General features: G+C 34.3%; 1 protein-coding gene across 1 annotated transcript in view; it reads left to right on the forward strand.

Annotated features, from left to right (window-relative positions):
- Nucleotides 1-25,636, forward strand: part of LOC5575983 (myc protein) — a 418,254-nt gene that overhangs the window by 243,559 nt on the left and 149,059 nt on the right. The window contains exon 2 of the mRNA XM_021838778.1: nucleotides 15,169-15,233. The gene's annotated coding sequence lies outside the window, so the exon portion shown is untranslated. The remainder of the gene's footprint in view (nucleotides 1-15,168; nucleotides 15,234-25,636) is intronic.

Here is a 25,636-nt window from a genome sequence, read left to right on the forward strand (position 1 = left end):
TTCTGAAGTTTTTTTTTTATCAAAATGGTCTCTAAAGTCACTTTTTTCCATATCTTGCTTGCAGTGAATTCTGATGCTAAATGATGTAGGCATAAGAGAAACCTTCGGTGACTGTTACGAGACTTTTCAACTAATTCTTTAAAATTTTAATCTCAGATTTCTTGAGGAAAACCTTCAGGAATAATCCTAGTTGTTTCTCCGGAGATTTCCTCTCGGATACTTCCAGGGATTCCTATCAGGATATCTCCAGAAATTCTTCTAGAGATTCCTCTGCCAAATCTCTTAGTTATTCTCCCAGAGAATTTGGTCCAGGAAACACTATATGAGGACTTTCTCTAGATATTTTTCCATTAATCCTTCAACCGAATTTTCTAGTTGCTACTCTAGGAGATCTTCTAAGAATGTTTACTGTTTTTTTTTCCAAGAAAAACCGCAAAGGTCAATTCCACAGTTTTTGAAAGAAATTGTTTAGAGGTTTCTCCTCAAACTCGACCCTGTGTTTCATCATAGAATTCTTCTAGACTTCTCCAGAATTTCATCGAATGATTACAACTGCAGTCGAGTCTTGTACACGACACTGGATGGCCTTTCAGTTGAGGTCGAAATACGCGTATTTGTCATAGGATACAAACTCTAGTGGAATTAAATGGTATAGTACTAAATTCGGGTTTTCATTCACTTACAACTGCAGTTCTTCAAAACATTTCTCATAAAACCCCATGGAACTTACAAAAGTGATAAAAGTTTAAGTTTCCATACTAATTAACACTGTAGCATTTTACCAGAAAACTATACACATTTTTTTGCTTTTTTTTTCAATTATCCCAACAATTTAACAATAAAATCTTCTAAAAATTCTTCAAGGCTCTATGAGTTCTTCTAGTAACCGGGTGACTTGAAAACTTACACAAGTTTCATCAGAGTTTGCTTCAAAATTTACTTTAGAAATACCTCACGAATTGAACATTTTCTCAAATTTCTGAAAAATTGCATTCACATTTTCAGGCAGAAAAGCCTAAAAAAATCCTGGAAGTATACTTGGACAAATCTTTGAAGACTTCCTTGAGAAATCTTTAAAGGATTACTGTAGGAATTCCTAAAGAAATCTGAGTAATTCCCGGAGTCATCCTTAGAAAAATTTGAAGTTGAATTCTTAAAGAAATTATGAAGGACAATTTTAAAGAAATCCCTAGATGGAGACCAGAAGATCTTTGGAGAAGCTTCTGGTTGAATTTTTGAAGAAGCTCTAAATGGAAGTCTTAGAGGATGTCCTAGGAAAATCGATGGAAGAATCACTGGATAAAATTTTGGAGGACTTGGTCTTTCTTGGAAAACATCCGATAGAATCAGTAAAGACATTGCTGACGATCTCTGTGTTAATTTCTGTGGTTATGAATGGCAAAAACCAGGTCGTGTTTTTGAGATATCTAAAACAAAATTCTTTTACGAATTCCTTAGAAAAATTCTCGAAGGGTTTCCATGGGAAATAATCACTACATGAACTTCTGGAGACATTTAAGACGTGAGCTAGCCTAGTCGTGCAAATTTCACAAATAAAGAAATCCATCCATCTATCCTAGCCTGAGTAAATCTTCGGAGTAACATCTGGATCTTTGGGCAAATACTTGAATTAATGTCTGGTGAAATTCCTTTAGAAAATAATTGAAATATTTATCGAAAAACATGCTTACGACACGTAATTTTAATTGTGAAATATTGTCACAAACATTTGTAAGTATTGTTTATTTCGCCCATTTAGCTGTCTTAAGTATCCAAACTGCACATGGATACCTTTTGAGATTTCTTCACTGAACGTGGGTCAAAAATGAATAGTGCATTATCTGTTTTTGCACAAGTACGCTGTAATCAATAAACTTGAAGGTGTAAGCATACTGAATCACTTGAAGGTTCCGTTTAGTTTACTATGATGATCAGAGCTCTCACAAACGATATAAAAATGAGTCTTCTTATCAAATACAATCAAGGCTTTGTATCAAATACAATTCAGTTGACAAAAACTTAAGCTTTGAAATTGTTCCATCTTTAGATAGCTTCGACTTGCATTAAAAAATTTGGAAGCTTGAAACGAACTGAAGCAATATATATTGTCAATAACTTTTTGTATGTCTGAAATTGGAGTATTTCTTAAACCTGGAATTATTTTGTAGAACCTGAAAAAAACCTGGAAATATCAGGGAATTTTATTTATGTAAACGAGTAGACACCCTGTAATTGATTTAATTATCACTCCCACCGTTGTCATGATAAAAATACGTTTCACAATACACCCGATTCTGTTTTTGCACGTTTTTTTACACGGCCGTGCAAAAAAAATTTCCATACATTTTTTTCCGCCAAAACCTTATTTTTGCATGAAACGTCGAAAACTGGTGTTTCCGAACAAGAACAGACACCAACACAACAAGAAAACCATCAACGGAAACGACGAGACAACGACACACACCTAGACAAACAAACAAAGCAGTTAAAAAAATCACAACCACACACACAACTCAGCACCAGATCACAAACACAAAAACAAATAAAAAATTCAACAGATAACCTAACCTCAAACACCACAAACGTAAAATCAAACAACCAACACATTAACAACGATCGAACAATCTGAATTCAAAACAACCAACATGATGTACTATTCATCGAACCTATTTCAATCAAGGAAGGAGAAAAATTACTCGAACCAATGGAAGTGGGGAAATTTCTCCACGACACAGGACCAATTCACAGAACTCAAAAGAGCAGGGCAATACCGATACAAACTAATTTACAAAAAAAAAACAAAAGACGCTGAAAAGCTACTAAACGCGACACAACTTCTCAAAAACAACAATTACAGAGCATTCCAAGAATGCTACTGGAAACAACAGCAATAATCAAAAATGTACCGATCTCACTCACAGAAAAAGAAATCTATCAAAACACAATCTCCGACAAAAATATCACAAAAATCGAAGGAATCAAAAGACGAAAAGACCCGAAAGACCAAAAATCAGAATTAACTAACACTCGATCCATCAAAGTTACCTTTGAAGGACCAGAACTTCCGCGAACTGTTTCGATCTACGGTGTCTTTGAAAAAACCTTAAGCAACCAATAATATTCATCTCGCTATATCTACCCCCAGACACACCAATAACAGAAATCAAAGAACCACTAGAAAAACTTTTTAACTACATCGAAAACAGTAGCGTTCCAGTATTTTTAGGAGGAGATTTGAATGCTCATCACTCAACATGGGAAAAAATTTCAAACAAAACTGACAGAAGAGGAGAGCTAATAAGTGAATTACTAGGAAATCATGACGTCATATTCTTGAACACTGGAGTCGCAACCAGGTGGGAAGACCTAAATAACAATTCTTCAGCAATAGATTTAACAATCACAACACCAGACCTAGGACCAATAACAAGTTGGGAGACCAGTTCACAAGATTTAGGAACAGACCATAAACTTATAGAATGTCACATTATACAATATAACAAATTCAACAACCATGCACAAAAGACAATTATTAGCAAACATAAAGCAATAGAAAACCTTAACCAAATTGACCCCAACACTCTCACAAATGTTGCAGAGCTTAACAAAGAAATAAACAATGCAATGAAAAAAGCAACATATGATATATACCCAAATAGTAAGAAAAAAATAAAACCTTACTGGAACGAAAACATTAAAAAACTCTACGAAATAAAAAACAAGAAACATATAGAATTCAGGAACAATTTAACTCTAGCTAACAAACACGAATTCAAAAAAGCAGAATTATACTTCAAAAAGGCTTTGAAGAAAGAAGTGTTTGAATACAGAGATAAAATGTTAAATGAAATAAATGAACAGACCAATGTAAACCAAATGTGGAAAATTGTCAGATGTGTAAGTGGCAATTTCAAACATAAAGAAAACTCTGAGATAATTAACAATAAGGAACTTGCAACAAAGTTCATTGAACTCAACTTCAAGGAAGAGGCAATGACAAACCATTTGCATTCAAACACTAACTACGACGTAGAAGAAGAAATTTACGTTTAAACATAGAAAATATGATTAAAACAATCCGAGAAAGAAAAGACACTTCGGCCGCAGGAGCAAATAGACTATCGTATTGTTTCTTGAAAAACATCAATTTAAAGCTTTTAACAAAAATATTAGAATTAATCAGTCAAGTTGGATGAATGAAAAAATACCAGAAGAATGGTTATTAATCAACATAATTCCAATATTAAAACAAGGTAAAGATAAACTTAAAGAATCATCGTATAGACCAATCGCTCTGATAAACATAAACTTGAAACTAATGAACTGTGAAGTTGAAAAACGATTAAACAAACATTTAGAGATTGAAAATCTAATACCCAGCTTATCATACGGATTTAGAAAAGGATATTCGGCAATTAATTGTATAAACCATATAAACTCAATTTTAACAGAAGCAAAGAGACAGAAACAAATTGTAGCAACTATTTTCTTAGACCTCACAAAGGCATTTGACTCAGTAGACATAAACATATTATTAAATAAATTAGATAACCTACGAATTCCTAGAAAAATCACAACTTGGCTAGATCTGTACCTAAAAAACAGGAAAATAATAATACAAACAACACAAGGAGACATAATTCAAAATACCAACTAAGGGTTACCACATGGTTGCCCCCTCTCACCACTATTGTTTAATGTTTATACAAGAATTATACAAGAATCAATAGAAGAAGTAGAAACAACATCAAACACAATTTTATAACAAATCAAGAGTAAACTGGCATCAATCAAAATATATATCAATCCGGACAAATCCGCTGTCATTTTATTCAACTCAAAACTAAATGACAAAATAAATATTAGAATAAACAACGTACAAATAGTACAAAAAGAAATACATAAATATCTAGGATACATTCTGGATTACAGACTTTCACACAAAGCACACATAAATTATGTAAATGATAAAGTTAAAAAAAGATTGAATGTAATTAAAATGATATGTAAGAAAAACAAAGGTGCTCACCCTAAAACAGCACTAAAAATCAACAAAGCAATTATAAGATCACAAATTGACTACGGATTAACATTATATGGTGGAACAGCGAAAACCAACTTAGCTAAACTAAACTCTTCGTTTAATACTTCATTAAGGACGTGCCATAGATTGTTGAAATCAACACCCATAAATGTACTATACTCTGAAGCAGGAGAATTACCATTCAAATATAGAGCTAGATGGCTAGCCAAAAAAGAAGCAATCAATACCTTTTTCCATGATAAACCAATTGTACAAATAATTTCAAAATTCTTGGAACTAGATGATTTACCTAAATGCTATACATTCTTGCAGTGCATAATTTTCAAAAACAACTATTTAATAATAATAACCAACAACAAAACTGAAAATACAAATACTATTGAACTAAATGAAAAAATAAAGACCGAAATTCCTGGGGTAAAAAGCCAAGATATGAACAACATTGCCAAAAAAATGATAACAATAAACTATCTAAATCAAAAATACGATCAATTTCACAAAATATATATATATATATACAGACGGTTCTAAAACAGCGAATGCTTGCGGAATAGGTATATGGTACGAACAAAAAAATGAAAAAAATCAAATGTAAAGTCAATAACGCGATGTCAATTATGAACGTAGAACTAATGGCTATAAGTACAGCTATAGACATAATTAATACCAAAGATACGTGTACGTGTAACGAAATCACCTTTTGCGTTATGCGATGCTTACCGTTATGTTATGTTCAACGTTGTACATGTAAAGTTGATTTGACAGCTACTATGAATTCATTCGACTTTTTCTGTACGAGTAAAGAGGACAAAACAAAATATACCGGGTACCCTCGTTGGTTTGACCACATTTAATCTGAGCACTTTTAAATTTGAACCCCGCTAATTTGCACATCGTTCAGATTAAAAATGGTTCAAGCTCATGGAACGGCGTAAAGTGAAATGAAACCCTGTGAAACGTGTGGTAGCCGCGTGTTCTTTGGTCAAGCGTGTATACAAGACTGACTGCTGTGCTACCGAGCGTGTGCTGGTTGCGTACCACGACTGTGCGTTGGATCCAGAGTATAATACATATGCACTGAACGAGTAAGGCGCTCATCACCACATCCCCCTTTCTTTAATCTAAATGTTCTCATTTCAATACTTGGCTGAATGATGCTTTTGAACTACAAATCAGTATTAACTTTAGGACATAAGAAAACTACCTTCGCTTAGTACAATTTATTGTGCACCTTCATAGACATACATTCTTTAAGCGGATGCGAGTTAGTATTTATTTTATTTAATATTTGAATTTAATAATATTTAATTCACGATACTATTTGTTTGTTAACTTTAATGCTCTCTAGTAGTACATAAAGAACGTGCACTAGCCACCTCTCCCATTTCTTCCGTCAAACATACTTCTTCCATAAGCTTGGTCTTTTCAACCAACTAGTGTGAAAGTTTCTTTATAGATTTTGTCTAACGACAGCGGGTCCTTGTTGCTGAATGGCGGCGCATGTTCAGAGTAGCATGCATTATGCCTAGAGAATTAAAAATGTCCTCTCGAAGAAATGAGCATACTACTAGGAGGCGATCGCCACCAGATGAACGATTTTTGCCTTCCATGAACAATTTGCTTCCTGCTGTTCATAACGCTGCTCACCATTACATATTCTTTTAATCAACAAACGTGAATTTGTCATTTTTTCATGTTTTCTTTGTAAATTAATTCGAAGAATGGCATTTCAGAGGCTTGTTGCTTCTAGTTAACACACGCGTTTAAATATAAAGCCTTTTTTACTCATTTTGATGATAGTTATAGTTCTAACAGAACGAAATCATATATCTTAGCTTATTTAGTTTCAATCTTCTTCTATGTGTCTGTTGATGCATAAAGAAAAACAATGTACGAAATAATCTGCTTGCATTCGGGCTTGTAATACATATTGAATTTACTTATATGTTTGATACTCATGAATGTTCTTATTATTGCGTTGTTTTGCCATATTTTAAAACTTATTTATAGCGATTTGTGATCTTAACCTTTTAGTAATTTATATATTTATTATTCTGAACATAAATCGATACTTTATTATCTATCAATGGATCGAGAAGGATACGGGTAATCCCACAATAGGTCAACAGAATAGTCGCACTGTCTTATCCGAACAGAAAAGAATGTTTTACTGGCAGTAGAACATAGCGTGCAATCATTTTTTTTTTCTGACTCACTTGAGTGATAGAATATAACGGGTGTCAATGATTTTTTTTACGCTAGTCGTCGAGAATCGAAAAAGACCTCAATGCATTCAGACCTACATAGATGTATTATTAAATATATGTTATCATATTCGAGATATAGCTTTTACCAATAATAGTGTAATAAATCTTTACCTTTACTGATCATTCCTCAAAGTTTCTTACAACATCAATTTGCAATCTGAATCTCACTAGTGTTGTTAAACAGCTACTCTTTCATTATTCATAAGACTTGATAACTGTTTCAGTACATGTCCACAGCACGTTTGATGAGTTGTGACTTACTTGATCATCATATGTTCGTACACATAAAATTTACTGTAAATTATTACAATAAGGTTAATAGTCATTCATTGAATCACTTCCTGAGTATTCTTTTCATTGTTGTGGTTCTTCCTTTATGTTCAAGTACATTTCCTCACATCGCTATATATGTATCCCCAAAGAACTTAATTGCAATGTTTTATCATTCTCACTAAATGTAACCAATTATGGTTTTTCAAATTCACTTTTCTTACGAGAACTATAATATAAACATTTTTTTTTGTGTTTGTTCAGCATCATCGATGAAATCAACCTGAAACAAACATACCATGGACAGATACACGTCGTATTTTTCATAATAAGTTAGGTTTTATCTTCTACAAACTACCAAAACAAGATGAACGCTTTCAGATGCACATTTACCATTACAGTTCAATGATCAAGCAGTGAATTCGAAAGTGATTTATCACATGAATTTTATTGCAATTCAATATACTCTCTCAGTGAATTTATTGTTGTTACTTCAATTACATATTTTCCTAGCACTTTCGAATTTCCACGCTCTCAGCCTAAATGGTCTCTGTGCTTTCTGTGCGCTTTTGGTGAATTTAATTACAACTGCTTCTTATCTGATTTGATTACTGTCTCAGTAAATTTAATCGCAATTCATCCCTGCGCTCTCAATTAGTTCTATGTACATGTGCACACTTTAGTCACAGTATTTGCTTCACTATTTTTTTTTATTTCTTTCACATCTAAACAGATAACACTCAATAAACGATTTCACTCGTTGATATTTTTCATAACTGTCTTGCAGGACCTGATATTCTAATATTCCGAGAGCAATAGTGCACAGTTTAGCTTAGAGTTCTTCACTGGTTCTCAAACGATGATCAGAACAGACGCATTTTCTTCACTCCCGAGAATTCAATCGCAGTGATTTTTTTTTGCACTTTCAGTGAACTTTATCACAGTACTTTCTGTACACTCCAAGTGAATATGTTCAGCTTCTGATGTCCTATGAATTCAATCATTTTTTTTATCTACGTGAATTTAATCTCTGTGTGTTCTTAGTGAATTTAATCACAGTGCATTTTCACACTTTCACCTAATAAATCACTGTGCACTCCTAGTGAAGATAATCACAACAGCTTCAGGCATCCTTCGAATTCAATCACTTTTCTTTATTTCAGTGAATCTAATCACAACGCTTTCTGTGCGTTCTCAGTGCATTTGCACACTCTCACCTAATAAATCACAGCGCTTCATGTAGGCTCATAGTGCAGATAATCACAACAGCTCCGGACATCCTGCGAATTCAATCACTTTTATTTATTTCAGTGAATTTAATCACAACGCTTTCTGTGCGTTCTCAGTGAATTTAATCACAGTGCATTCCTGCACTCTCAGTGAATTTAATCACAGCGCTTCTTGTGCACTCCAACTGCAGATAATCAAAACAACGACTACTGGAATCCTGTGAATTTATTCACATCCTTTATTTCCGTGAATTTAATCACAACGCATTCTATGCGTTCTCAGTGAATTTAATCACAGTGCATTTGCGCACTCTCAGTGAATTTAATCACAACGCTTCCTGCGCGCTCTCAGTAAATAATCACAGCCCAACTAGAGTGAGTTTCATGTTCTGTCGGTTAGTTCAGCACAAGATTCCAGTGAATTTTATGTATACATTATTTCATATTCAATTCGATCGAACTGTTACACTTATCTACGTTAACGTTAATATTATAACGATTATATGTATTTCCCCCTAATTCATTCAATTAATCCTCTTATATCTGTGTTTTTTTTTTCCTTCAGATCATATTTTTCATCATTAGTTATGCGTAAAATTGTACGTTTTAAGATAATATTGTTGAACTAAATCTCAGCACTGAATGAAGTTCATTTGACATCAACCTCAAATGTAATCATTGATCATATGATTTTTCAAATAATGTAAAGTTGACTATCAGACTTTAACATATTTTTCTACAGACTCACACTCTTTTTGGATCTCGTCAAATGAAATACATAAAAACAAGCTAAAACTCAATGGTACTCAATGCTAAAAATATTGTTTCGAGCCAACCGTGTGTGCAAACGACAAATTAGAAGTAAAGTAGAACAAGCGCCATCACTAGCCGATCATCTTGTAGCAAATATATGAATTGATCGCCAAATATGTTTCCTATTTTTAGCTTTAATAGGTAGTGTTACATCTCAATCAGAATAGAAGGAAGCTATTACTATCTAGAGCCCATACTACACAAGTTTGCCGATCTAAGCGTTCTGATCGTCATAGTTTCTCAACCAACATTTATCACTAATCCCTTGATGTGTACAAACTGTCATGTCAAAATACGCATAATTTTCCGTAGTGCAACAAAACAAACATCATATTGTAACTTTTACATCAGACTTGCGTTATAAAAGGCTAATACTATTTCATCATTGAATTATTTCGTTGTCTGAATGAAGAATACAATAATTGTTATCATCAATGAACCGGTCTATTAAGTGCCTCACAATGCACATATCCTCGATTGAAAGGAGGCAAAACCATTTTCTTCATACGAGAAACAAACCTACATGTAAATGTAAAATATGTGTCCTTTATTATTATTTCAACGTATTAGAATGCGTCGATGTAAAGCACTTAAAAGAGCAATGTACCAAAGTTGCAACTTCTCTTAGCTTAAAGAAAACAGATTATTGTGCTTTGCAACCTAAGAGACAATTTTAACATACACTTCCATGATAATACAGGCTAGTAACATGACATCATCATGGCTCTGTTGTATTTTGTACAACACTGATGGAAAAACTTTACTTTTATTCCACAGCATCACTGCGCTTCTGCGGCCCTGATACTGATACCAGAGATACTGGATTGCGCGTCATTATTTTCCAAAAAATGTTACAGTGAATATGCATAACTGGCTTTGATTAGCACGTTGATAAATTAATTATTTCATAATGACTCATATCAGTTGATTCACCGCAATCAACCGCAAATCGTTTGCATTCAAACCAAACTCCTGTTGTCACACTTACTTCTCCATGCACTATTAACAGCTTATCTCCTTATCAATACCTATTGAGTTCTTATCTATTTAACTTGCCCTTGCAAAATTCACAAACATTAATTTGGACGCCAAGTAAACGAAGTGTCCAAAAAATGCAAATGGAATGGAGCTCTTGACTAAACGGCAGATCACATCAATGCCTGCTCCTGACGCACATCATGATGCACCGCACATACCTGCCATCAGATCTGAAAATCTCCTCATCACACGTTGGATGTGCTCGAAACGCGTGCATCGCACCATCGGCACAAAATCACAAAAGCGCTTTCTCTTCTTCCATTCTTTTCTTCGATTTTTTTTATTTGTTTCCCTTATTTCAAGGTCACCGATAACCGTGCTTCCACTAAAGGAGAACAATGCCGATATGAAGCCGCATGCCTCCCTACTTATGACACTACTGATAAAACGATCTGAATAACCGCGGCAGCAGAGCAAAATCTTTTCTTTCGCACTCTTTTTCCACTTTTCTTCTGATTGATTATTTTCATTTTCGATTAAACGTATTCTTCCTAATAGCACATTTTAACATAACAACATAAAGTACTTCATATCACTCCACTACTACTTTTTTTTTCCTCGTCGCCACTTGTGGTAGCCGCGTGTTCTTTGGTCAAGCGTGTATACAAGACTGACTGCTGTGCTACCGAGCGTGTGCTGGTTGCGTACCACGACTGTGCGTTGGATCCAGAGTATAATACATATGCACTGAACGAGTAAGGCGCTCATCACCACAAAACGGAACGCAGGATCAAAACAAAACAGCGAAAGAGGTAACCAGAAACACGATTCTAGGGTGACTAGATGTTCAAATTAAAAATGAACCCCGATGGTTTGCATGAGGCACCGTTCAAATTAGCGGGGTGCACGGTACATATAAACTCACAAAATAGCGTTTGTTTTTTGCGAGGAAACTTATCGATCAAACAATTTAATTCATCGTGTAGTGTGATGTAACTGGTATAAATAAATTATTTTTTCTTTTCGTAAAATTTTATCCCAAGTAGCACACGAAACATCTTCCAAAGAGATGCTTTTCAAAAATGGTTTCAATCGCGTATCAATAAAAGTATCTGTAACTTACCTGGTGCTAGTTCGGTTGCATATCAATATCAACGCTCATAAAGTTTAATTTCCATTCCTATGAACATGCATTTCACTCTTTGTTTGAAGTTCAACATTTTTGAAACGACAAGACTTTCTGCAAATGTCCTTTTAAAATAGCAATGAAGTCAAGTTTATCAAGATGTTTTCAGCAACTTTTCAAATAAACTCTTGAAACTTCTCCCAAAATACCGGTTTTAATGTTATGTTTCAAATTACTTTTATTCAAAGCATCCGCAACTTGCATTCAATTTTCGTTCCCATACCCACAGCTCAAGAAGATTCATCCCAGTTGCGAGAAAGTTGCACTGAACTACGTGTATGATAACTAGAAGTTTGTTTGTTTCAATCCGGTTGCAATATGGTTGAGTTCAACCTTACGTATCATCTAACAAAGAAAACATGGTCTAGTTCGTTTGTTTAAATAGTGTTTCTCATGTGTTTCACGGAAGTTTTTGCGAAAAGTTTAGATTAAAGTTATAAGCAGCAAGCTTTGATTAATAGGCCATATGGTCGCTTTTATAGTGCATTGGCGAAGCAATTTTTCGAAGAGCTGGTGGAGTAGTGACTAAAGGAGAAGATTGGTGATCTCGAAGTCGGAAGTTCAATTCTCGTTCATATATTTGTTTTCATTTTTTTCTCAAGTATTTTGCAACCAATTAGCAATTTCGATATAACCTTAATACGTTGCAAACAGACTCCGCCTCTTGCGCTTTTTGCGTTGCTATTCAGTGCAATTGTAAGTCATACCTTCAACCATTGACAACTCGGATTAGTTTCAAGAGATGATTTTATTCTTGAGTTGAAACAAACTATGCTGTTTGGGATGCGACTTCTGGTTGTCTGGGTAGTTGACCTGGTAATCGTTGTATTGCCCTGTAGTAGGCAGTGTTGGTAGACTCATTCAATTCTCAGTTATTGAGTTCTCCCGCGGGAGCAAACTCATTTGAGATCTGCTTCGCCGAGCTCACTCATGAGAGTTCTTTTAACGCGGATTTTAATGTTTTTTTTTAGTGATTCGATTATCCGGAATGAAAACAAAAATCGATACTCCGGATAATCGTGTATACTTTAGAAGCGTTCGATATATTTCTAGAAGAAAAACAAAGAATTAATGCTCTACCTGAAAAAAAAATTGAATACAAGCCAATTAGTCAAACCGATGAGCCAAATCATGCATGATGTTTTGGCTGTTGAGTTGCGTGAGCTACAACTCAATGAAATGAAAAAAAAAAACTCATGCATGAGCAATGAGAGTTTGAGATTTTCGCAACGCTGATGGTAGGCCGTGTCGAACACTAGGCAGCGTCCATTTATTACGTACCGTCATCGGGGGTGACATTAGGCCAAATCATAATCTGAAGTATCTCAGCAAGTATTTGGAAAATAAATACAAAATATTAATGTATTATACCTTGAAGTTATATTCAGTTACCCTAACAATAATAAGCTTCTGGAGCAAGTAGTTTAATTTTAATTAATGATTGAAAAAAGCTTGAAAATAAGGCTTTTTTAAATTGGTACTTTTAGGGTTTCATAGAAAATCCCACTTTTAGGTGAATGAACACTATTTTCAAATCACACATTCGTGTAAATCATATCAATTATTATTGGAATGTTCTGAAAAACTTGAGCAGAAGATGATTCTCTTGATTTGTTCTTTTTGCGTATCCATTCTAGCTTGCTTGGCCTAATGTCACACCCTCGTAGGGGTGAGATTGTGTCAGCCTCTTTGACCGTCAGTTTTGATTGCTTGGAAGAACTATTACAAATTGCAAAGATTTCCTAACCGTTTTGTAACCGTCGTATGTCCTCTCGCCGTTCCAGCAACCCACAACAATGAGCTGAAATCGTTACCAGAGAGTGGCTTCCATTGCCTCCAGCGTCCTTTTTTCCGCCCTTCCAGCAACCAAGATGTTTCCGAGTGACCGCCCCCAGAATGACCCGATTTATCATTTTCAAATATAAGTTGTCATACTACCCTAACGAAAGTTTTCATTGCAATCGGAAGTGGCAATGGTAATAGAGCAGATTTTCCCACTTCCGATACTGTGCACCTTTACTGTAAACATTATTTTCTCACCAAATCCAACTGAAAGAAAATCAGTCAACATTCCATAAAAACTGCACTGAGATCATGTATTTTTTTTTCTTCTAAAAATCGTTTCTGAACATGGCATGTGTCAGCGTCTAAGTTGAAACCGATGGAACTGCCCTCACAATTCGTAGTTATCTTGTACTAATGTTAGTAATGAATTGTTCACTCGTTATTATTATTTAATCTGAATCATTTTCTGCATTTCTACATTTACTTTTTTATTGATCTATCGGTTTTTTAATATTAGAATCTCCAAATCGTTAACGTTAGAAATAACGTAGTCGTTGACGTTAAATCAACGCTGTGCGTTAACGTTATCGTTAAATCGTATTTCAACGCAATCAACGCATGCTTCGTTAATCGTTACAGGTTAACGTTAACGAAATAACGAAACGGCGTTAATCGTTGATTAACGTTAACAACCCTGGTTTTAATACGCTTCCTATTCAATGGAAAACAACCGAATTTCAATCATTCGTTCAGGATTTGCAATTATATAACCCATGAACGTATACTCATATTTAGCAGAAGATTTCAATTCAAATTGCAAAAGTTATCTACAAAATAATAATATATAATGACTTACGCATTTTTGACCCAATCTTCTTTTTCTTTTTATTGGCATTACGTCCCACTGGTTCCAGAAGAAAAAGAAAAAGAAGAGCTTGCTTCTCAGCTTAGTGTTCTTATGAGCAGTTCCACAGTTATTAACTGAGAGCTTTCTTTTCCGAAGTTACTATTTTTGCATTCGTATGTCGTGTGGCAGGTACTATGATGCTCTATGCCCAGGTAAGTCAAGAAAATTCCATTTCGAAAAGATCCTGGACCGACCGGGAATCGAACCCAGACACCTTCAGCATGGCTTTCCTTAGTAGCCGCGGACTGTAACCACTCGGCTAAGGAAGGCCCCTATACCCCATGATAGACTTTCTCAGCCTGTGTGTTCTTTGTGTCATTCGGGTGTTCATCATACTACTAATTTCAGCTTTCAATTGCTTCGCATCCGTCCATTATTAAGCTTCCAAGCCCAGAAAAAAAATCACTCACATTAGACCAATTGTCGATTAGCTCAAAATTTGTGCTCAACACAGCATCTTCTTGAACATGTTCGTATGTATATGCCAGGATGAAGATGTGTAGATCAACGTGTTACTAGTTCGGGGAGATTTTTTTTCTACCAGAGTCAGACAATTAAGTACATGAGGCAAACCTCATACAATGGTCTAGGGCTGTACCACCTTAGAATATACTGCGACTTGCTTGATGATAATACCCAATTATATTTCTCGACACTCATCAATGTCTCTTTTCTCTTTCCCATTCCAGGCGTGACAATTGTTCCAAAGATCAGCGAAGACGACGGCAGCCAGGCTGCTGATATTATTTCCTAGGTGAGACACCAAAGTGTTCGAGACCCATTTGCAGATAAATGTTCCATTTTGAATACTCAGATCATTTATGAACGTTGATAAAAAATATTGTATAATTAAAACCTTTAGCTAGTTCTTAATTTGAATTGAATTCCATAGGTGTAGCAGTGTCAATCTTGTTTTTAAGTGAATTCCATTTTAATTGTAGCAAAAACATTGTCAAATGACCTCATTAAACTCCTCAATAAAAAGCCATATTTCACTAGAAAAGAATCGGATTTTTCGTCTTCCTTTCAAACCATCTTCGCAACATATTTCCCCGTGCCGTTTCCAATCGCTTTTCGTTTGTTCTTTGTCCGTGTCGCATAAACACTTGTCACCACACCACCGTCCATTGAAAATAGTGTGTTGCCGGTTTTACGACGCTACCTGGCTTGATCCGTTTATGACGGTTGTCTCCTTAATTGCTCTCGGCTTCAGTCAGAGGAGATGAGGGTGTGGTGCTTATTCGGAAATTGGTTGCAGTTGTCACTTTTGCTGTTTTTCGTTTCGAAAGTTCTTCACTTCATTTCGTTGTGCGTTATGGTTTCACACATCGAAAGAAGGTTTATGACCCCGGTGGGCAATTTTGTCACGGTATTCTCGGTTGCAGGGTGTTCCCCCCAAGAAAAGAAGGTGGGTTTTTGGTTGAGTTGGAGTCAAACCCATTGGATGGGTGCGAAGAGGAAGGTTTTTCTGTGAAATAGATCATTTGTTCTGAAGCACCCTATAGTTTACTAACACGGATTCACACTCAAGTGTGAATTTAGCTAAGGATGATGGAAAAGACAGTTTACGATTATTGCAGTTTTTGTTAATCTGTTGCTCTACCTGCAAACGTTCTAAATGGATTCTTTCTAGCAGGGATGTCAACTATGAAGCTCACAGATAGCCTGAACAGAAATTCATTGTTGATTTGGAACTGTTTTGCCCTATCTTTTCGAAGTATCGTTTGGCTATCATCAACTCAACACCGTCGTAATCCCTTTTATAATATCGTTGCTCTCAATATATAATTCAGTTTCGTATTGAAAATGCCAGATTGGAAAAAAGTCTGAAGATAAGATTGGTATAGTTACCGTTGACCGGCAATTTCAGATATTAGGATTTCATACAGTTACTCCAAGTATTCCCTATGATAATTTCCATCATGTATTTCAGGAATAACATCTCACTAGTATTCCTCCAAATAATCTGTCAGAAAAATTCCTAGGAAAATGTTTGGAAATTTCACTAGGATTTGTTTTTATCTCCAGTTCGAAAAATTAGCATTCTTCAAGGAGTTCTACAAAATTAAAGAAACGTTCAATTTCTCAACATATAACTTGAATCGTTTCCTTTTAAATGTTGTAAGAAATTACTGAATTTAAGAATTCCTCTTAAGATTGATTCAGGGATGTATGTCATTGTATTTTCAAGAATCAATTTTAACTTCTCTCAAGAAATTCATCCAAAGTTCTTCTATTTTCTTAATTTTTCTAAAGATATTTCTTTAGACATTACATTTGTTCAATTATCTGGGACTCGGCCATAAACGTTCCAGAAATTCTATAAAGGATGTTACCAAAAAGAAAAAAAAAAAACAGAATAATACCTAAGAAAAGCTCTAAACATCCTTCAAGAATCATTTACAGACAATCTTCTTGGAATCTATTTAAGTAAAATTAGGAAGCATACCTCCATAATTTCATTCAGTGATGTGTTAAAAAATTTCCCCAAGAATGCTTCAAAGAATCATTCAGGAGTATCTTAGGGTATTCCTTCTAGGAATATCCAAGGTTTTTCTAGAGACTCCTACAAAGTTTTATACAGTAAATTGTTTGATATCCCTTGAATAAATTTGTGGAATCTATGCAACAGCATTTTCTAAAATTTTCTTGGAATTGTGCAGATCATTTTTTTGCTATTGTAAGAGGTATTTATAGATACATTATGTTAAAACCTGAAGTATGTATTACATGAATCTTTAAAATTATTTCTAATGCTTCTTTGGAACCATTTTTGTTTGAATATCTGGAGGAATCTGGAGGATAAAAATCATTAGACTTTTTTCTCATGGAAATCACTTGCTTTGTTACTGGAGTAATCAAATATATACTTGTAGTTGAATTCTTTTATTCGAAGCAGCTCTTAAAAGCTTCTGAATTCTCTATAATAATATTTGGAACTCTTTATAAGAAGTCATCAATAGAAATCTATGGAGAATTCCTAGATCAAATTATTGCAAAAATATCTGATGGATAATCCCTGCAAAGAATGGTAGAAGAAATATATGGGAAAAAATCCTGAACAAATCCGAATTTTCTGAGGTATTTTGCAACTTGTTGAGATAGCTCAAAATATATTTTTAATGGAAATTCCTAGGATAGTTTCCAAACACTGTTTGAGGAAATTTATTTCAAACCATCTCTGGAGCGACTTCTTGAGAAACACATGCCTAAGACAGTGCTTGGAAATGTTACTAGTGCCCCTCTCTGTCTACACCCATGGCGAGGCCAACAATATACTTAACGAAATAACTGAATTTATGTATATCGATTCAGCAAAACGAATGCAATGGTAATGGTAATTGGCAAGGATGGCGCAGATGAGCATTACGAAATGAAATATCTGCAAATGGATTTATCCAAGGTTACAATACTAGTGTCAGTAATTCCTCCGACGTTTCTCTTCAGAGATTACGACCAAGATTTTCCAGATATACTTCCATAAAATCCTACAGGATGTCATCTACGGTTTCGTTTATTTATTTTTTTTACTTGACTTTTTTTTTAATTTGTTTACTGGCACCGATATCTATTTTGCTCGAAGTAAGAGGGGACATGGAAAAGAAAGCAATGAATACTAGATGGATAGGTACCGTAAGGGAACGGCGCGAGAAATTGCATGAGATGTTGAAAACAGTATTACTTGAAACGTCCTTCCTTGCGGCTAACGTCCAACGTGGCAATGGGTTGGTGTGTTTTTAGAATGACACTACCAAGACAGCCTTTTTTTACAATACATGAGTTAATAAGGTATTGCTCCAGAAGTTTCACCAGGGAGTACCCCCCGGGTATTTCCACGAATTATTTCAACAATTATGGGCGAAAATTTATTGAAAATTCTTTAAAATGTTACATTAAAAGATCATAAATTTCCTAGGAGTTACTGTTCGAAATCCATGGAAGAAACATTGGATGAATTGTAAACAAATCGTAAGAAGAATTACTGGAAAAATTAACCTAGAAAATACAACGAAAACTATTAAGGAGAATTTTTAAAGTTATTCATGAAAATATCAATTATCACCGGAATAATTAATGGAGAAACTCACAGTTGACTTTGATTTTTGATTAAATTCGTTAAAAATCCCTAGAGGAATCATCGAAGTAATTTCTGGAGATAATATGAAATAAATTACTTGTTCAATACTTAAAGATCCTAAACACATCTTGTAAGAATTCCTAGAGAAGTCAATTAAAGAAAAAATGGATAAAAACTTGAAAGGAACTGGGTTCCTGAACCAATTTTCGATCTTAGAGAAAATCACGAAAAAAAAACAAAGGACTAATATTTGGCTTAATATTAGGATGAAATTTTTGTTCAGATTCTGGGAGGAATTCTCATTAATATTCTTAGACCATTTCTTGGTTCATGGTTGATCTCTTCAAACTTCAAATATTTTGGAATTCCCGTAACAACCTTGCAAAAGTTCTTTAAGACTTTTGGGTGACATTTTGAAGCAAATTGATATAGTTTTAAGGTATGTAGGTCAAAAACTGTTCAGTTATACTCTTTTTTGTCGCAAATCTATTTTAATCGGTCATACTGCTTATAACCAAACCACAACAATGGTTATGTATTTTGCAGAACTGATGACGTACACGCAAAAAAAAACACAATATTCAGTTGATGTCAGTTACGACACCATGAAATGTACGATGCATTGGTTCCTTGATATAAAAGAGAAAAAAATCCCCATAGATAAAATAACAACGAAGCCACATATCAAAGGGTAGAAACCAGGAAAACCTGTTATCCATTGAAGGTGAAAATTTGATCGAATAGTCACTCACTGGTGGTGACTAAAAACTCTAATTTTCAGCGTGATCGGTTGTCTGGTTCTTCAAATATTTCATTCATCTTTATCTTAAGAGGTTTTGTAACTCTTACAGTACCTACGATTTATGAGGTATATGCGCCATATGAACCTCTGGATGAAAATTTGTAATTCTTTGTGTGGTGATGATAGCAAAAACCTCGAATAACGTGATCCATGCAAAAAAGAAAAACATGATCCGTGCAAAAAAAATCATCTATATATAAATAAAAATGGAATGGTGTTAGTATGTCACGCAATGGCTTGAAATCGGGCTATCTGATTTTGAAAATTCTTCTATAGTTATGTTCCTAAAGTGTTCCGACGTGTTTGTGTTTATAAAAAGCACAGGATATTCAACGGGAAAGTCCAAAAAACGGGAGTGAACGGAGCTGTCGTTTTATATGGGACGTTTCATGACGTTTTTCATCAGCCTACTTGATGGCAAGACAAAGTTTGCCGGGACCACTAGTTATTCAATAAAATTTTTAATGTTTCGGAAGGTCATAATCAAAACCAAAATTGTAGAAAACATAACTATTTATTCATAAAAGTCATTCAAACCACTCTCCACAGGTAGTTACATTGATCGTGTTTCGGTTATTCTATATAACAAGACATTCTACATGTTATAGTTACTGATATGGTCAAAATAACCGGACAAATTACATCGACGTTATAAAACAGTATAACTGAACAGATGTTGACCAATAACATCCCAAGACTATCACAAATTGCTTCAAAATGGCTCACAAACGTCTTGATTAGCCAAAACAATGCGGTTTTGACAAAAAAAACTTTGATCGAATGATAATAATGATAAGAATAATGTATTGCTAAATGAACGAAACAAAAGTGGGTACTAGAGTGGTTCAAAAAATCGTTTTTGCTCCACACCGCTCATTCGATTCAAGATCAAATTCTGAGTGTCGTCCCAAAATTTGAACTCGTTTGGATGAAAATTGAGACTGCACAAGCCCTTCAAAGTTTATATGGGAATTACTATGGGAATAGCAAGTAAATCATTCAATCGGTTATAATGTTCGCCTATGTGCTCTTAGGAATTAGAGCTACGTGAATAATGTACGATATATTCATCAGCTAAACCTTTGTCGAAGACCGTTTTCAAATCAAATTACAAATTCTTCTACAGTGCTCATTTATCTTCTGAACAGGCAACATTGCTGCATCTGGTGCGAAAGATAGCACATATAAATCATGGCTACTATGTTTTACTGCATATATCCAGTGATGCCTGAACATCAGCTCAATTCTTATAGCCAAAGTTTTACAACTCATATAAAAATCAATAACTAATTACTGGGGCGTCCGATTTTAAAACGGTTTTCGACAAAGTTGTGGCTGATAACTATATCTCACAGTATCAACGTAGCTCTAATCCCCAAGAGCACATGGGCAAACACTATGACCGATTGAATGATTTGCTTGCTTTTCTCATAGTAATTCCAATATAAACTTTGAAGGGCTTGTGCAATCTCAATTTTCATCCGAATGAGCTCAAATTTTCGGGGGACATTCCGAATTTGATCTTGAATCGAATGAGCGGTGTGGAGCAAAAACGATTTTTTGAACCACTCTAGTGGGTACTTAGAGTAAAGTGGGGCAAAAGTTCGAGTGGGGTAAGAGTTTCTTTTTAAGATTTCTTGCTCAATTCCAAACAAATCGTATAAACGTCTCGGTGGTTCGAATGCTATTCAAGTAAGATACTTTCAATCCAAATATCATAAAAATCGATTGAGATTTGCAAAAGTTATGGCTATTTGTTGCTTTTCGACGTGAATATTGTAATTTTTGGTCAAACTTTTTGCATAAATGCTTGAAAACAATTTTTGGCCCATAGTGGGGCAAAAGTTCGACTTATGTATAAAATAACGGAAAAATTTGCAAATTGCCTAAAATCCACATATTATCTTCAAATTTAATTAAATTAGTCTGATCGTGTGAAAACTGTCACCAAAATTTTACATTTCTACTTAGTTTTGCGAAAAACTGCTATTTTTGAGTATATTACAATGAACCCGGTTATGGGTAATTTTTTATGAAAATTTAGTGTGTATTTTTCGTCAAACTTAAGTTTACGGCTGGTGTAAAGTATGCCTATAATAAAAGAATCGATATTTTGTGTTTTAGCCATCGAACTTTTGCCCCATACTAGATTCGAACTCTTACCCCTCCGGTGGGGCAAAAGTTCGAATAAGACAATCAATTTTAAAACTGTTATAACTAAAAATAGGTAAATATTTTGACACAAGTTTGTTCAGCAAAATTATAGCCAATATGTTGAAGGTTCCTTGTATGGTATTTGTTTTGTTTTAACTGCTATTGTTTTTCTGGAAACTTTGATTATACCACTAAGGTCGAACTTTTGCCCCACCTTACTCTATATTTAGCACATTTTTTTTCTTGGCAAACACCAAAATTGTATTTAAAAATAAGATTTTTTTTTCTGGTGTGCATCACAAACAGTACATGTTCACTATGAGGTACACATTCACCGTTGTAACATATGATTTTATCCCATTTTAGTGACTGCTTGTTATGAGGCACTTTATTTTGACGGTGATTGTAAATAAACTCTTTAAGTTTTACTAACTTACAACTACCTGTAAAAACAATTTCGCAGTGGGGAAACCGATTCGCAACTTTCTCGATAGATGACACTACTGGTAGAACCAGTTTGAACTTACAGACTTTAAAAAAATCGTGTAATTTTGTGTCATACTTGAAGCGAACTAAATTATACAAAATGAATTGAATTGAACTTATTTTTACACGAGTCCAGATCAAACAGATTTGTAAAATTACTCGGCAAAAAGTAGTTCTTGAAGATGTAGACTTCATTTTCGTTGTCAACATAACTTCAATCAACAATCCTTGCTAGCTTAGCAGGAAAAACCAATGGACCTTTCAAATATCTCATCAAAGTAGTCTATGAAACACTTTTAGAGCTTTGAAAAATTCGTATTTTGATGACTGAAGAAACTCGCTATCTCCTTCCGTTTTTCTCACAAGAACATGCCTACTTTGATTGTGAATATCTCTGATTGGGGTAAACATAAAAAATAATCTTTCGATTCAAAAGACAAAATAAAATTGTATATTATATCAAAAAATTACAGATGTGTTTTTTTTTGTAACTCTAATAAAATGCCCCGAAAAACAAAGGATTTTTAGGAGAAAAACTCCAATAACTTTTGAACTAAAATTTGCATGAAAATTTGCGTATTTTTTTAAGTTCTAAAATTCGTTCACAGACCACTTTGACGAGAAATCTAAAATAAGAAAGATAGGGCTTTAATACTATTTTGAAGTTTTTCATAGTATGTATTTTTTGTTATTTTGCATTTTGAGCATGAAAATGAAATTTTTCCTTTACTTCAAGAGATAGAGAGGAGCGATGTTCAGCAAAAACACGCGTTTTAATATATCTAACAACTGTGTACAAGACATGAAAAATGTTAAAAATCTTGTAAAAGAGTTACGAATTTCTTAACAGTATATACACAAAGTTGTATTAAAAATTCGATTAACATCATTATTGTTCAAAACTTTTTACTTAGATTTTTAGCATATTTATGTCTACTAAAATTTTTTTAGACATCTTGAAACGCGTGTTTTTGTTGAACTTCGCACCTCTCTATTTCTTAAAGTAAAGGAATTATCGGTAGAAATCATTTTGATAAGGCTTATTTGTTTAATAGTAAGAACCTGGGAGGGAGGCACAGATACTGCACACGAAATATTGAACAACGCTTTTCCAAATTGCAAGATAACTTCCGCTCACCAACGACAATCAAGGCAGGTTTGGGAAAAATCGCTAGTTTTTTTCTGATGTGTACCTGAGATCTTTCTGGACAAATTTGGAAAAAGGGACATAGTTTTATGTGCATTTAATTTTAATTTTGATTGGAAAAGAGTAAAAAGATGCGTGTTTCAGAACTTTATATTCGATCAAATTAAATGGGGCTGTCGTGGCATTGCTTTTGGGTGTGCAGGAATTGATTTCAACCGATTTTTGTCAACTTTGTTTAAAAGCAAAAATATGTTTTGATCAATTACGCGCTTTTTTCATGTTTGTCCATTCTTTAAGATCTGGGCTCACAGTGACAGTTCGTGACAGCAGAATCTCGGCTCACTATGACGTACATAAAATTTGTATCGGTTTCTCCCTCCCAGGTAAGAACCCATGAAAAGACGCTTATAGACAAATGTTTTTATCATCTGCCGAAAGCGAAGATTCCATTTACTTTCATGATTTGTAAGAGCTGTCTGCGCCATTTTGCGCCGAAAGGCAGTTATAGGGGCCTAAAGTACCGCTTGAAAAAAGAGTAATTCATATATTCATTAAGTTATTGAGTTATTCATCAAAGTTATTACTTTGTTACTTCAAAATATAGCGTGAAGATATGTTGAGCAAAAACACGGGTTTTTTCATGAAAAAAAAAACTTTGTAGAAAACACAAAAAATATCAAAATTCTTGAAAAAAAGTTATGCTTAAAAATATGATTTTTAGGGGCCATTCACACACAACGGCATAGTTGTTTCAAATTGCCAATTCTACAACTTTGCCGAAGGCACCCTATGTCTATCTAAATGTTTTGAAAAAAATAGTTATTCTATCTCACTGCTAGGTGAATTGATCACAAAAAAAAATCATCAGAATATGCGCTTTAATATACCAAGAAACTTCATGGTTCATTGAGTCGGATCCTGTCAATGTGTTTTTGAAAAAGTTGTTCAGAAATTCGAAAGCTATCAAATAGCGATGGAACTGACACGTTAGTTCAAAATATTGTCGAATGAAACAAAATAACACACTGTGCTCAGAGAATGTGACACATCGGATGATTTTAAGTCTGCAGTTCTTGTCAAAGCCAAGAATAAAGTTGAAGTTACTATCAACGTATAACCTAAACCAGTAATGCGTAAAGCAGCAAATTCTTACAAATGATTATGGGACATCGAACGTCACTGAACATATAACCAACTTCTTCTAAACAGAATTGAATCCTCTGATAAAAATGTTCTCGTAGAATTGTAGAAGTTGTTCAGTTAGACTCCTTTCCTCACTGATGGAAGCTTACCAAATGTACTCAAATAATTCCAACGATTTTAAAGGGGCTTACTGCAAAGGGTCTTCAAAATTCCCGAATGTTTTAAATAAACTGTACAGGTTTCTAGACCTGTTATCCGAAAAGGTGCTATAAATCTTATATTCCTAGGATATTTCAAATTCGTCTCATGGGTCACCAATGGAGTTTCATGGAGTAGCCAAAAACAATAGAAACTTTTTTTTATTTAAGGCCCAAGTAAAAATGGTGCAAATGTCAAAACTGAAAAAGCAGTTTTCTTTTTTAAACAAACAAATCAAAAAAATAAATAAAAACATACAGCTCTTCTATTTGCCAAATAGAACAGCTGTGTGTTTTTGTTTTCTTCGATTCGTGGGTTTAAAAAAAGAAAACTGTGTTTTTTTTCGTTTTGACATTTGCTCCATGTTTACTTGGGCCTTAAGTCGCTTGAAACACACTGACACACTCAAAAACATTTACCCAATAATGGGTTGGGTATAAATATGTAGTTTTTACCCTAGTTAATTTCTAAAGTGGTATGTGTAACAAAATATGTGATAATTCTGATATGCCGTATTGTTTTTTTTTTTTTATACTTATAATAGCCGTTGTTAGAAAAAAATGACCGTAGTTATTGCGGTTATTTTGATTTTTTTCCGTTCTGCGGTAGCCGCCAAGTTCTACCGCAGCTGTCAAAGTTCTACCGCAGGCTTGAAAATCATTGTATCATTGAACGAAACCATCTTATCAAAGTATGCTAGTACAGTCCAAGGTTTCGTAAAACAGCAGAAAACAACAATCATTAGCTTGGTTTCCAAGGTATTATCATAGCCGACCGATGACACTTTGTGAAAATCAGTAATGTGACAGCTGCGGTAGCTTTCTGTTCAACCGTAGAACGGAAAATTATCTCTAAAATTGCAATAAATAACTTATTAAGCTACCATTAGGCGCACAAACGCAAAGGGGTGTTAGTTCAGGATGTAGAGACAAACTTCCATGGGTCGATGTTCCTTTACTGATATCGACTCATGAAACTTAACTAAATAAAAAAACACGGTTACTATGATGATGCCCTCAAAAAGCTTTCCAAAAAATACCTGTTCCATGACTCGATATTTCCTATGATATTTGACTGTGAGTGACATCAACTTAAATGAAAATGAATAAAACTGAAGTTTCGTACATCGAGTAAAATACGACCCACGAA

Source organism: Aedes aegypti, chromosome 1 (assembly GCF_002204515.2).
Source record: "Aedes aegypti strain LVP_AGWG chromosome 1, AaegL5.0 Primary Assembly, whole genome shotgun sequence".
Taxonomy (NCBI): Eukaryota; Metazoa; Arthropoda; class Insecta; order Diptera; family Culicidae; genus Aedes; species Aedes aegypti.